Source organism: Neomonachus schauinslandi, chromosome 4, assembly GCF_002201575.2.
Source record: "Neomonachus schauinslandi chromosome 4, ASM220157v2, whole genome shotgun sequence".
Lineage (NCBI taxonomy): Eukaryota > Metazoa > Chordata > Mammalia > Carnivora > Phocidae > Neomonachus > Neomonachus schauinslandi.
In genome coordinates, this window is record NC_058406.1 from 15,295,581 (window position 1) to 15,310,635 (window position 15,055).

The 15,055-nt window shown below is 49.6% G+C and overlaps 1 protein-coding gene across 1 annotated transcript in view; it reads left to right on the plus strand.

The window, feature by feature from the left end:
- Positions 1 to 1,257: 1,257 nt before the first annotated feature.
- Positions 1,258 to 15,055, plus strand: part of ALPL (alkaline phosphatase, biomineralization associated) — a 52,671-nt gene continuing 38,873 nt past the window's right edge. Inside the window, exon 1 of the mRNA XM_044913895.1 lies at positions 1,258 to 1,310. The gene's annotated coding sequence lies outside the window, so the exon portion shown is untranslated. The remainder of the gene's footprint in view (positions 1,311 to 15,055) is intronic.

The window sequence follows — 15,055 nt, forward strand, 5'->3', positions numbered from 1 at the left end:
CTCCTGGGGAGGAGGCTGGTGTGTCCATGTGGGGTCCAAAGTAGTTTGGGCCAGAGCTGGGATGAGTAGAGGGAGAGAGGCGCTAGGGTGTCCCAGAGCCACATGGGGTGGGGAGAGGGGACCTCTGGTGAGTGGTTGTTTGTCTGGGAGTTGGGGTGGGCACAGTTGGTGGGGGCAAAGCTCTGGAGCCCTCGAAGCCAAGGGAGCCTATGACTCACCTCTGGCAGTGCTCAGGTGAGTGGGTCACCCAGAGTTGGTTCCCATGCCCAGTTTAAATAAAAAACAGTTCAGTGCCTGGTGACAATGATGGGGTGGAAGCTGAGAAAAGGCCCATCACTGTCCCTTCTGACCCTTTTCCAACATCATGGGGTAGGGGCCTTTACAAAGGCCTCTGGCTGGCGGAGGAAAAAGCTGGAGATCGAAAGAGGGGGCCATTCTCAGGCCAGAGGGGGCTTTGGGCCCCAGGGAAAACTGTAGGTGCGCAGGCTTCCCAGGGAGGCCAGGGTTGGTTCCCACACTAGCCGGGATGAGAGCTGTTCACTGAGTGCTTGCTGTGTGCCGGGTCTGCTCCAACACTTTACATGCATCATCTATCTGGTTTACAGATGGGGAAACTGAGGCTTACAGACATTAACAAGTGATGAGACTAGGATTCGAACCCGGACTCTAACCCACACAACCTTGGCTTCCTGATTCCATTCTCCCGCCCAAGAGCTGAAGGAGCAGACCCTCAGTTCTGGGCTCCATTCCTGCCCACCCTCCAAACTTGCTTTCTCCAGGGGTTCAGCCCTCCCCACCTGCCCATCTTGGCCCTCTGTCCCTTTTTTTCTTCCTGAACTTCATGCCTCTGAATTCACTAAGCAGAAGAGGCCCCTGAACACAGCTCCCCAACTTGCCCGCCCCTAGAGTGAGACCGGAGTGAGTGTCCATGTCCGCGGCACCATCTGTAAATGGGGAGTGTGCCTCTTGCGTAAGACTCTTGTGGGGAATAAAACTGAACTGAGGCCAGAAACAAAATACTATCTTTATTCAACAAATGTGGAGCTTTGCGCCAAGCCCTGTTCTAGGTGCTGGCCAAGGAGCAGTGAAGAGAACGGAGTGATATTTGGACACTCGCATAGAATTGGAATCAAGGAATTCACAAGGGAGGAGATTAAAATGCAATAACACGTGTAAGATTGGTCGGCCAACATTTTGTTCTCACTAATAGAGCAGGCAACCTAGCTGTGTGACCTGGGATGAGTTCTGTCCACTGTTGTGCTTCAGTGTCTTCCTTTAAGCTGAGGACATCAATAAACTACCTACCGGTGGTGAGTTCTGGGTATGACTAATGCGTGCAAGGTGTTTAGCTGGTGTCTGTGCTTAAGAAAATATCGGCTACAGGCGGCTCTAATCTCAGCAAAAAATGCAGCCCTAATCCTGGGTGTACGGTTATGTCACTCAGTGCCCCTGAGCCCTGGTCACCCACCTTCACCCGGGCTCTGCCCAATCTGTGATGGGTTGCCCTAGAGGGTGGCACGGTGCCTTTGCCCATACTCAGAAGCCACCTCCTATCATCCTAGACGCAGCCTTGGTCAGGAGCCTGGAGCTCTGTGCTGGGCACAGGTTTGGGGCTGTTATCTCTGCAGGACCTCATGCCCCCTCTGCCTGTTCTTCTGTCTCACTGTGTCCCAGCTTGGAAATGGAGTGAAAGAGCACTCAAGCCCTGCCTGTCCAGGGGCTTACATATCCGACATTCCCTGTAAGCTAGATGCTGTCCTCGCCTTATGTTTCCTAGGAGGAAACTGGTCTTAGGGGAAGGGATTTGCACGAGGACACACAGATGCTACAGGCGGAGCTGGGGTGAGGGACCAGATGATGAGAATTCCAAGTCTGGTGATCTCTATGTTCTACCCATCCCTGGGGATGAGGTCCTCTTCATCCAGGAGCAGGATCCAGCAGCACAGCCCAGAGTTTTCACCTTGAAATAGGCCCGACTGAAGTTATCGATACAAACCCCAGAGCTGGAAGAGAGCATTTCGGGGAGAGTGAGCAAGCTGGGTTGAGAACCAGCGCTCAGAAATCTGCACGTGGCCGCAGGAATGCTGACTCAGCTTTCCCAAGGCAACGTAGTCGCAGGCAGGCTGGAGCTAGGCTGGGCCGTATGGCTTCATTTTTTTTTTCCTTCTAGAGGTATCCTGACTTTTAGAGGACAGGGGGCAGTAGCTTGCTGGGGGCAGTAGATTGGAGGTTCATTCCCAGCATTCCTATGTGACCCTGAACGAGTCACTTTCCCTCTGAGCCTCAGAAGAGGAAATCATCTGTAATGTGGGTTAATAATGTGTACTTTGCAGCTGCTACAAGGGGCCAGCAAGATCATAAATGGTTTTCCAACACTGGGATGAACCAGTGTTCCCGGGGTATTTTCCTTCACCACTAGCAGGCGATCCATAGGGCCCGAGAGAGGCCCTGTTTAGGTTAAAGGGCCCGGACAGCCTGGGAAATCCTGGCTTCGGGGTGGGCATCTTGGGTTCCAGTCCTTGCTGTGTGACCTGAGACAAATCACTTGGCCTCTCTGAGTGTTGTGTTCACAGTAGGCCCTTAGCAACTTCGGCTTAGAATGTTCAGTGTCCAAAGAACATTCAAGAACAGTCTCTATATTTTCTACCTCCCCATACCACCCCCCAACATTTCATGATTGCTTCCAGAAAAAGTTCATGCTTCAAGTTTTCCATGCTGAAATTCTCAACCTCACTGTGGCATGAAATCAATTGTTTGCATTTAATTTGACTTCTCAAATTAAGGGGTAAAATTTGAGATGAGGGTAGGGGGTTGGGGGAGGAGATGAGGAAAACGAAGTTAAACCAGATGTGTTTTTGTTTAACTGTCGGATGGTGGTTAAACTGCCTGAGTATTACCATGGTTCTTTCTGGATTCCAGTAACCGGGAGTCAGGTTTCACTAAAAATTGTAGTGTTCCTTCCCAGCAAATGTGGGCTTGCCCTCCCCATTATTATTATTATTATTCTTTTATATTCATGTGCAGCCACAAAGTACTACGCAGTGAGAATACCTCACAGATGCCTGGGATTTCAGAGCTGGAAGGTGTTTAGCAGCTGACTTGGTCAGCTGGCTGCTTTGCAGACCAGGGAGACTGAGGCCCAGAGAGGGGAAGGAGCTTGCCCAGGGTCACTCAGCTGCTTAGGGCAGAGTTGGACTGGGAATTCAGTCTCTCAGCTCTAAGGTCCATGACTTTCCTAAAAGTAACCACTGTCTTGAATTTGGTGTGTCTCATTTCCATAGTACATCCATAGTATATCTATCTTTTGAAAAGAAAAGTTGTTCAGGGAGGATGCAGACAGTGTGGACTCGTAGGAAAAGGATCTTCAACTCAGGAGAGCAGGGTTTGAGTCCTGAGCTGTTGATACACTACCCATATGACCCTGGGCAAGTCACTTCCCCTCTCTGAGCCTCGGTGTCCTTGTTGGTAAGCCCAAATACCTGACATCCTCAAGACTAGGAATGGCTCTAATTCGGTCAATTGGCTTTCCCATATTTATGGCCTAGGTTATGGCAGGTCTGTCACAGACTGCCCTCCAAATGGGGCAGGGGACAGCTGTGGCCGATTGTTGACTCCTGCAGTGATTTAAAAACATTGATTTCGTTGTTGCTGTTATTCAGCCAAGTGATTTCATTTTACTTCTTTAGAAAGATCAGAAGACGTGGCCACACTGGGCCGCGTCCCAGCCTGGCCACCATGGCTGGAGCCGATTAGCAGCTGCTCTGTCCACTTGACCGCAGTCCCCACGGCTCCCTTCTCCCTCATGCTCACTTACCTCATGGACGCGATCTGCCTGCCTTCTGAATTTGCAGTTTCTGGGTGAGGTGCTGTGAGGCCTTGGAAGGAGGGCTCAAATCTCATCTGAAGGACGGCATGAGGCTTGGGCCAGCCCTCGGGGGGCTCACGGTAGGAATGTGGGACACATGGACCCTAAGTCCCTCTTCTGTGGCTACATAGAGGGAGCTTTCTTCCTGCTCTGGTGGTCCCCGGGAAGAGTCTAAGGGCTCTAGAGGTCTAGGGGTGACGGCAGCAGCCTGTCAGGACTTAGAGAGCTGGGCCCGGGGCCGACCCAGTTGGGGACAGGCAGCTGTGGGAGCTTCAGGGTACAGGTACACAGCTCCCTCAGGGAAGGGACTCCCTAGACTAGGAGCAGCTCACCTAAATGCTCCCAACAGCCCTGCGTGCTGTTGTCACTCACTTCCGAGACAGGAAACGCCGTCTTGCGCTCTGAACCCAGGGCTCTGTTGGGCCCCCTTTGCTGAGTGCCAAGCCCTAGCCATGACGGGGCAGGCGTCATGGTGGCAACACAGACCTCCAAGTCACTGTGACTGAGCTTGAGGGCAGTGTGGCAGGCCATGAAGCCTCATGGTCAAATACAGGGGGTCTGGAAGCAGCTGCCTGGACGTGAGATTCTAGAAGGTCTCCACAACTGTTCTGGGCGTACAAGATGAACAAGGAGGTCAGTTACCCCACCAGACAACCTGATAGTAACCACAGCCGCGGCCCGCCCCCTCCGCCTTGCACTTGTGGAGGAGCTCAGAAATGTGCCCCGTGTGGGTTTGCATTTTCTAAGTACTTGCCAGGGACCAGGCACCTTCAACATTATCTCTGATCCCTTACCTCCTCCCCATGTCCTGCCCTTTTGCAGATGAGACTGAGGTTCAGAGGGTAGACATGCCGGGTTCAAACCCTTCCCCAGTTCTTCTGACCCAGGGAAGGGAGGGGATGGGAGGGGAGGCTATTTCTGGGAAAAAGACCTCCATGACACCCCCCCCCCAGCCCCGCCGGGTTCCATAGCAGTATCTTCATTCTCCCAGACCTCAGTTTGTGGTTCGGGTGCATGAACTTCACCAGGTCAGGTATGCAGGCTGCCAGGCAAAGCTCAGCAAACATTTTATGTTCTTTAAAAAAGTGTTTAGGTGGCTTTTATTTGAAAAGCCATAAATCCAACCTTTAAAAGGATCTGCCATGTGACTTTTTGTTAAGTCAATCTCTTGCCTTCTTCGATCCACCTTTTCACTTTGTCTGGGAAACAACAAGGTGGGTGTCCTCTCCCAGGCTGAGGCTCCCAGTTCTCTGTCCTGTAAGCCCCCAGGCCTCTTGTAGGCTGTCACTGAACTGTGTCAGGCTTGGCCTTTCTGAGTATTATTTGTCAGTTTCTCCTTCCACCTGTCCCCACATTGACTTACCACCGGCTTCTTAACATAACATACAGGAGTTAATAACTTACCCATCTGCCACCGTTTTGGGCAGAAAGTGTTTCAGCAGATTCTGAGTCTTCCTCCCCTCCCTCACTCCTACTTAGCACTGCTGTAGCTGCTGTTTTTTCTGCCTCCTTAAGTGAGCGCTCCCCCCCCCCCCCGCCTCCGCCAACATGTACCAATGCTAACTAATACCTGCTAATATTACCAGGCCAGGGGTGACCTGCAATTGCTCATTGGTCTTAACAGCAGCCCTGTGTGGTCAGTGCCATTTTCCCCACGTTACAGAGGAGGAAACTGAGGCACGAAGTCACCCAGTTGGGAAGTGGGAAGCAAACACGTTTGTCCCCTACCATTGCCAGTCCACCCACTCAGGGCTGCTTCCTTTTCTGTGACATAAATGATACAATCCATTTTCCTAGAAGAATCTGGTTCCTGGGACGCCTGGGTGGCTCAGTCGGTTAAGTGGCTGCCTTCGGCTCGGGTCATGATCCCGGGGTCCTGGGATCGAGTCCCGCGTGGGGCTCTCTGCTCAGTAGGGAGCCTGCTTCTCCCTCTTCCTCTCCCCCTGCCTGTACTCGCTCTCTCTCTGACAAATAAATAAAATCTTTAAAAAAAAAAAAAAAGAATCTGGTTCCTTATTTATTTGAAATCATCAGATTTGGTAATTCATGTTTCAGTTCAGTTAGCCAGATAGCAAAGATGAACAGGGCTCCTCTCAACAGCCAGTCCAAACCCTTGCCTGAATCACCTGGATTTGTGTGTGTGTGAAAATGATGTGGGTTTTTTTTTTCCTCCTTTAACCTAATCCTGATAATTAACATCTAAGGGCTTCCTCTGCGTCAGGAACACAGAGCTAATCACTTTGAACGGTTGTACTGTATTTTTGTCCTCTTCATTTTACAGAGGAGCAAACTGAAGCTCAGAGAAACTCTGTAACCTTTCCCACGCCACACAGCTGGAAAGGGGCAAGAGAACCAAATCCAGGTCTTGTGCTGTCTTGCTTAATCAGATTAGCATCTGAATTCAAATCTTTGTTTGTATACAAGCCCTCAGGGGATGGTGCTGTCTGCATTTGTTTTCACTGGAACCATCTGCCTCTGGGGTTTGGGAAGTGTGGTAGGAGGCCTGAGGGGTGGGGGTGGGGAGCCAAGTAGGCAGTCCTGTTTGGGCAGCAGCTCCTGTTTTCAGTGGGTCTCAATGGGTCTGGACACCGTCTCTTATAGTCCAGAGGAAGGATGTGACAGTCCTGGCAGGAAGCACCCTCAGAAAGCCAGAGGAGCCTGAGTTTGAATCCCAGCCCTGCCCTTTTTTATGCTGTGTGACCTTGGGCAAGTCCCTTTCCCTCTTGGCTTTCAGTTACCCCACAACCAGGGCTGTATTGAGGCAAGGCCTTCAGGCTTTTCTAGTTCATGTATGGCAAGTAGTCACACTCATCAGGTATCACTAATCAACCACTGCTCTTTTTCCCTCTGAACTTCAGGGCCTTCTAAATGCAGTCCTCCAGGCAGCCCTTATCAACAAATTAAAGTTGGTACACAAGACTGAAAGATACCCCAGATCCAAATTAGATGTTGTCATTGTGTGGAGGGTGGAGAAGGGACAGGCCCAGGGTACCCCTCAGGTCAGTGTCCCCCTGCTCCTTAGTCTCCTTTCCCTTGTACAGGAAAGCAGGAGGCGCTCAGAGCTAGACTGGGCCAGAACTTCCCTCTGGTGCCGGGTGGGGACCTGTCCTGGGGCACACAGTGGTGCACATGTTTAGTCCTCAAGGCGGGGGGGGGGGGGCAGTGCTGGCTTTTGGGGCTGGTGACGACCCAGGCTTTATAGTGAGAGTAGAAAGAGGCTGGTTGCACATAGTCCTGGAGAGTTAGGCTCACCCCTCCCCCACCCTCTATAATAGTATTAATAGTATTAATTAATAATGGTAGAGTAATAATAATAGAGTTATTAACGTTAGGGACGCCTGGGTGGCTCAGTAGGTTAACTGTCTTTGGCTCAGGTCATGATCCCGGGGTCCTGGGATCGAGTCCCACATCAGGCTCCCTGCTGAGCAGGGAGCCTGCTTCTCCCTCTGCCACTCCCCCTGCTTGTGTGCTCTCTCTCTCTCTCAAATAAAAAAATTTAAAATTTTAATTTAAAAAGAATTAATGACTTTTTCGGCTATATTTTGAATATTTCGAATATTTTATTAATATTTATTATGCACCAAGCCATTCTGCTAAGTGCTTTATATATATATATACACTTTTAATCCTTCTAGCAACCCATTCTTGAAGTGAAGGCGATGACTCAGAGGTGAAGCAATTTGCCTGAGTTGCCCGGGCTGGTGAACTCAGTGGGGCTGCCCAGATTTTAATACACGTTTGTGCAACCCTGCAGCTGGCTCCCTCCCTGGCTCTGTGCTCTTTCCCAGCTCAACATCCTCACTTCTCCTTTGTGACCGTGCCACCCCTTTACCTGTGGAGCGTGCTCTTCCCCGTGTGGCACCTCCTACAGACCGATGGGGACGGCACAGCAAATGGCATCTCCGCTTTGGCAGGTTAGAAAATTGGGCCTGGAGTCCCAAGGGAAGAAATGGTAATCCCTGATCCAGGAGATTTAGTGTTCTACCTGTTCCCTGGGCCTTGCTGAACCGATGGCCCCAGGGAGCAAGGGCGGGAGGCGGGAACTCAGGAACAGTGCAGCTGCCTGAGGTGGGGCAGGGCTTGGCCTTCCTAGCTCCTGTTCTAATCAGCCATATGACCGTGGATGAGTCACTATGATACTCCCAACCTCAGTTTACAGGCTCCTATCATACTTTTCCATTTTTAAAGCCCATTCATTTATTTGTTTGAAATCTCTATATCTAACATGGGGCTCGAACCCCTGACCCTGAGTTCAAGAGTCGCATGCTCCTGGGCACCTGACTGGCTCAGTCGGTGGAGCATGCCACTCTTGATCTTGAGGTTCTGAGTTCGAGGCCCCACATTGGGTATAGAGATTACTTTAAAAAAAAGTCACATGCTCCACCAACTGAGCCAGCCAGGTGTACTTTTGAAGCCCTTTTTTTATTCATGAACTAACTGAATCCTTAAAACAGCCCCCCAAAAATATTGTCTTCATTTTGCAAAAGGGGAAACTGAGGCTCAGGTCAAACCGATGGCAAAATCAGTCCTCAAATTCAGATCAGGATCCCAGGCTAATGGTCCTTCCCCAGATGTGTTCCCCAGACTCTTGCAATCTGATTATCTATGGAGTGTCTGCCTCGGAGTATGAATTCCTGGAGGGTAAGAGCACCATCCGAATCCTTGGTGAATTCCAGTGTGTGGCAAGGTGCCTGCCTTCAGCAAGTTCATGTCATCCTTGGGTTAACGAAAGGCTGTCACACCTGGCAAGGCTTTCCCCAGCCCAGCTGGACTCTGTTACGATGGGGAAACCTGTGGAGGCTGTCCTGCTGGGTTTGACACCTAAGCCACCCCAGGATGAGCCCGGCTGCCCTGCCTACATGTCCATTGGCGTCTTCACGTCTCCGCCGATGACACTGACTCATGGTTTGGTGGTGATTTGGTGGTTTGGTGGACAAGCCAGTTTCCTTACTGACAGCTCAGGCCCTTAGTCAGGTATGAGTTCTCCCAACGATTATCTCCGACCAGTCTTTTCATCCGTTTTGTTCAGAGATGTACCCTCAGCGCCAAACAACCTTAATTTCCTTAGTAGGAACGGCCGTCATGCCGCATCGATGTGTAACCATGCTTTTCGGCACATGGTGCACACTTAATGCATATTTGGTGAATGAATGAATACTTGCACATCACACCCTGAGGCAGGGCCTAAACAGAGGTTTCCAGGAAGGGAAACCAACCTGTCACCTCCCCGCTGCCTGGGATAGCCCCAGCGTGTCAGCTCCCTAATTGCCCAGCACTGTCCACAGCCGACAGAAACGGAGACTAGCACCTCTCCAGGTGAGGAAGGACAGTGACCGCTCCGAGGGAGGTACTGCTGTGATCTAGAGCCCGCAGGCAGCAGGGAGGCTCAGTGCAGTGAAATAACTTGCCCAGGGTCACAGAGCCGGTCGGTCGGTGGTGGAGCTGGGATTTAGACCCAGAGCCTGGGGTCTTTCCTCTTTCCCTCCCAGTCGGCTGAGCAGATTGGTTTTGGCTCTGGTGTGTCTTTCTGAAGATGTCTGCTCCAGAGTTCCAGGCCTGGCTCCAATCAACCTCAGTGTATTTAATGATGACAGTAAGAGTGGCCTTTCACCGCGTGCCTATTGCAGTGGGCCCCTGCCAAGCGTTTGACACACCCTTCTCTGTTTGGGCGTCTTAGCCTCCTCACGGAGTTGGTACCCCACGGAGTAGGTACCCCACGGAGTAGATACTAGAATCCCTGGTTTTAAAGGTAAAGAATAGAAGCACAGAAAGGGACTCAAGATCCTGCAGCTCATAAGCAGTTAAGCCAGAATTTGAACCTCCAGAGTATGGGCCCGTAATCATTTAATACTAGATAAATCTCTGGAGGCCAAATGTGTAAACTCCTGAACCTCCTGGTTCTTCTGGAGCCAGACTTGGGGAGGAGGTGAAAGGCAGGAACAGACTGCATGACGCTTCCCGGCCCCCTGAGCTGAGGAGTGCAAAGTTTATCGATCCCCTGTGTGATTCCTGGGGGCAGGGAGAAATGGGGGTGAGGGGCACAGCAGGGCAGTCCCGGTGTTTCTGGGAACCAGGGTCAGGGGGAGGCCAGGGCAATTAGCCTGGCTGAAGCCACTGCTAACTCAGAAATGTCAGTGGGAGATTGGCCCCAGCCTCCGTCTGGATCTGGCCTCAGGCCTGACCTTCCTGGGTTTCTTCAATCCCAGCCTTCCAAGGTCTTCCTGGGTTGGGAAATGTCAGAGCACTGGCTTATCTGAGAACTTGGCATTGAAATTTCCTCCAACACCGAATCCCTGGGCTGGGCTGGCCTGCCTGTCCCACTTCCCCCTTTTGGAGGAAGTGGAACCTTACGTGATTTGAATAAGTGAGTGTTTCCCAACTGGCACCTGGCCACGGATTGCTCAGCTGTGCAAGGCTCCAGCTCAGGCTCTGAGGCAGGCCCACCAACCTCCTCAGCCAGTCATGGAGGGTGAAATATGGGGAGAACGCCTGTCTTGTTGGTTTGGCCAGGGCAGGCCCGAGAGGATTCCTGTGAGACGCAGTGCTGGCCTTCAGCTTTGTCCCCTCGCGGCCCAAAGTGGCTCCTGGGCAAGGGGGGAAGAAAGGGGCTTCCCCTACTTCAGGGTATTCCTGCTGGAGTGGCCTTGCTCATCAACTCACCTGGGTGTCAACTTCTTAGCACCTGTCAGGGTGGAGAAAGGAAGAAGCAGAGTCAGGAAGGGGGGAAAAGATGAATGTGGAGGACACTCACTCATTCATTCATTCATTCTACAAACATTTTCTTAGTCCACCTGCCTGCTGGACCCAGAGCTAGGTGCTGGAATTCATGCATGAATCTGGTCTAGTTTTTGCCTTCAGAGAACATCCAGTGTTTGGGGGAGATGCTTATGTAAACAGACCCCTTCCCAGGTGGTGTAGGATTAGGGAAAGTTCGAGAGCCATGGGACCAGAGGAGGCCTCCCCAGCAAGCCTGGGGCAGAATGACCATAAGGGATCTCTGGAGGAGGTGGCGTTAGGTGTTTTATCTTTTTACCCCTCCAACAAATATTTACTGAGCATCTTCTATAGGCAGGTGTGGTTCTAGGTGCTGAGCATACAGCAGCGACCACCACCAAGTCCTCTAGGAGCTCCATGGTACTGGAAGAGACACACCATAAAGTAATCAAGTTAATTTCAGACAGTGGGAGTGCTGGGAAGAAAATAGGAATGTGAAATAGTGGGGGACTGGGCAGGAGTGGGGGCCTCTTCACCCGGAGGGGCAGGGAAGGAAAGGATGCATGGCCTTTGACCTGAAGGAGGAGTGAGCCCAGCATAGTCTTGGAGGAAGGGCCTTCCAGGCAGAGGATGGGCCAGTGCAAAAGCCCCGAGGGGGGAAAGCAGGGCAGAGAAGGTGTGAGCGGCGAGTGGTGTGGGCTGGGGGCCAGGAGGTGATGTCAGAAAAGTGGGCAGGACCCAGACTTGTAGACCTCTCACCAGCTGTGGAAGAATGAGGGGAGCCAGCCAGGACAAATAAGGGATTGGGTGACCTCCCATTTGCTGGGTGGCCCCGTAGAAAATTTGAGTAGGAATGGCCTTTGGGACTTGACATTGTAGCCTTCTCCAAACACAAATGGGTGGCTGAGGCCCAGAGAGGGAAAGTGACCCTCCCGAGGTCATAAAGGGAGGTGGCGGGACTAGATCTAGGTCCCCTAGCCATCAACCAGTTTTTTGCCAATATGCCCACACAGCCCCTCTGAATTAAGGTGGGCATTTATTAAGCACTTAGTGTTTGCCAAGAAAGTTATGTACGTTGCCTAGTCTGACAGGAGGAAGGTGAGGCTCAAGAGCTGTACAGGGACCCGGTGAAGGGTTATTCAGACCTGGCTTCCATATAATTGGCCCTGGCCAAGTGACTGAGCCTCAGTTTACTCATAAAATAGGGACAGTAATGGTTTCTAGCTCATAGACTGTTGAGGATGCAATGAGATAGTATATGTCCAGCACGGAGCATTTTTTGTTTTCATTTAAGTGATTCTATGGACCCTGGGATCTTTCAATGGCCTAATCGTGATCCTTGTATCAGGCAATCTCATCACTGGTCCACAATGGCCCTCTGTCTATTTTATTATTATTTTTTTTTTTATTTTTTTTTTTTAAAGATTTTATTTATTTATTTGAGAGAGAGAGAATGAGAGACAGAGAGCATGAGAGGGAAGAGGGTCAGAGGGAGAAGCAGACCCCCTGCTGAGCAGGGAGCCCGATGTGGGACTCGATCCCGGGACTCCAGGATCATGACCTGAGCCGAAGGCAGTCACTTAACCGACTGAGCCACCCAGGCACCCTGTCTATTTTATTATTAAAAGTAAATTTAAGCCTGGGTGGTTCAGTCGGTTAAGCATTTGACTCTTGATTTCAGCTCAGGTCATGATCTCAGGGTCGTGGGATCAAGCCCCACGCGCTCAGCAGGGGGGCTGCTTTGACATTCTTTCTCTCTGCTCCTCCCCCACCAGCACTCTCCAATCAATCAATCTTTAAAATAAATAAAAAAGTAAATCGATTTAAAGCCCCTATGAACTATGATCCACTACCAGGACTAGAATATTGACAGTAATTTACATCTTTCTCTGAGCTCCTTCAACCTCCTCCCACTAACTGTCTTCATGTGGGGTAATCTCTCCTGAATCTAGGGTTTCTCATTCCCAGTCTTAAATTTTTATTTTTATTTATTTATTTATTTTTAAAGGTGTTATTTATCTGAGGGAGAGAGACAGTCAGGGAGAAGCAGACTCCCCGCTGAGTGCAGAGCCTGCCCCAATTCCAGGACCCTGAGATCATGACTTGACCCCAAGTCAGATGCTTAATTGACTGAGCCACCCAGGCACCCCTATATATACTTTACAAAGGTGTACCATCCTTTATATAATCTCCTTGGACTTGGTTTTCTCACTGAATCTTATATTGCTGAAATTGATCCAATTGTTGCATGTAGCTGTAATTCTTTTTTCGCTGGTTGTTTAAGTAGGCTCCACGCTGGAGCCAGACGCAGGGCTTGAACTCACAACCCTGAGATCAAGACCTGAGCTGAGATCAAGAGTTAGCTGCTTAAACAACTGAGCCACTCAGGCGCTTCAGTAGTTCCTTTTTTTTAAAAAATTAATTTATTATTTATTATTATTTTTTTAAGATTTGATTTATTTGACACAGAGAGAGAGAGCACAAGCGGGGGGGAGTGGCAGGCAGAGGGAGAGGGAGAAGCAGGCTCCCCGCTGGGCAGGGAACCTGACATGGGGCTCGATCCCAAGACCCTGAGATCATGACCTGAGCCGAAGGCAGGCGCTTGACCATCTGAGCCACCCAGGTGCCCATTTTTTTTTTTTTTTTTTAAACTGCTTGCTGTATATGTGATATATACACCAGGTAATTATTTCACAATTTTATTTAATTTCTTGTTGATGGCATTGGGGTTGTGTTCAGGTTTTTGCTAGTGTAGAAAAAGTACCTATGAATATTTATGTACATGTTCTATAATGCATGCAGAAAGGACTTTTCTCTTGATGTATACCTAGCCACTGATTGTTGGGTCATAGGGTACTGAAAATTTGTTCAGCATTACAAGATAAGAGCAAAATGGTTGAGGGGCACCTGAGTGGCTCAGTCGTTAAGCGTCTGCCTTCGGCTCCGGTCATGATCCCGGGATCCTGGGATCGAGCCCTGTGTCGGGCTCCCTGCTCTGCGGGAAGCCTGCTTCTCCCTCTCCCACTCCCCCTGCTTATGTTCCCTCTCTCGCTGTGTTTCTGTCAAATAAATAAATAAAATCTTAAAAAAAAAAAAGAGCAAAATGGTTGGATCTCTTTGCACTCCCGCTGGTAACGTATAAGAAGTCCTGCTGTTCGTGTCTTCTATAACACATGGTGTCAGACTTCTTAATTTTTCCCAATCCAATAAGTATAACAATTTCTCGTTGTAAACTTGATTTGCATTTCCCAGATTACCAGCGAGGTTGAGTATGTATGAGTATGTGTGAGTCCTCTTCTGATAATGTCTTTTGCCCATTTTTCTATTTGTCTTTTTTTTTTTTGGCATTTTCTTACTGGTTTGTCATAGTTCTTTATATTCCTGAGTCTAATCATATTTTGGAAACTGACATTCTAAAATTGAATATAGGTCAATTTAGCAGTCTTTTATTTATTTATTTATTTTTAAAGGATTTTATTTGTGAGAGAGAGAGAGCACAAGCAGGGGGAGCTGCAGGCAGAGGGAGAAGCAGGCTCCCCGCTGAGCAAGGAGCCTGATGTGGGGCTTGATCCCAGGACCCTGGGATCATGACCTGAGCCAAAGGCAGATGCTTAACCAACTGAGCCACCCAGGCACCCCTCAGCCCTGGTGTTAATCTCAGGGTCATGAGTTCAAGCCCTGCATTGGGCTCCACACTGAGCCTGGCGCCTACTGAAAAGAAAAAAAGGAAAAGAAAAGAAAAGACATGGGGCACCTGGGTGGCTCAGTCGGTTAAGCGTCTGCCTTCGGCTCAGGTCATGATCCCGGGTCCTGGGATCGAGCCCCGCATCAGGCTTCCTGCTCAGCGGGAAGCCTGCTTCTCCGTCTCCTTCTACTGCTCCCCCTGCTTGTGCTCTCTTGCTCTCTCTGTCAAATAAATAAATAAAATCTTAAAAAAAAAGAGAGAGAGAGAAAGGAAGGGAAGGGAAAAAGGAAAAGGGAGAAATTGTATCCCCTTTTCCATAATAGTTGTGTCTTAGCTCTATTTTGTATTTTTTAAAATTAATCTTACTTCAAGTTTTGACTTTTTTTAAAGGATTTGTGGCTTTGATCTTTTCAAATGAATCTTTGTCTTCTGTCGTGTTGATTACTATTCTTTATAATCTTATTTTCTTTGGGTTGCTGTTTTTTCTAACTTCCTAAGTTAGATGCTTAACTCATTAATTTTAAAAAATCCATTTATTTATTTGAGAGCCGAGGGGGATGGGCATAGGGGCAGAGGGAGAGAATCTTCAAGCAGACTCCTCATTGAACGGAGCCCCATGAGGTGCTCAATCCCACCACCCATGAGATCATGACCTGAGCTGAAACCAAGAGTCCAATGCTTAACCCACTCAGCTACTCAGGCGCCCCTTAACTCATTAATTTTTACCCTTTCTTTGCTGTGTTCTATAATTTTTGATACATAAATGTTTTTGTTATCACTCAGTTCTCAGT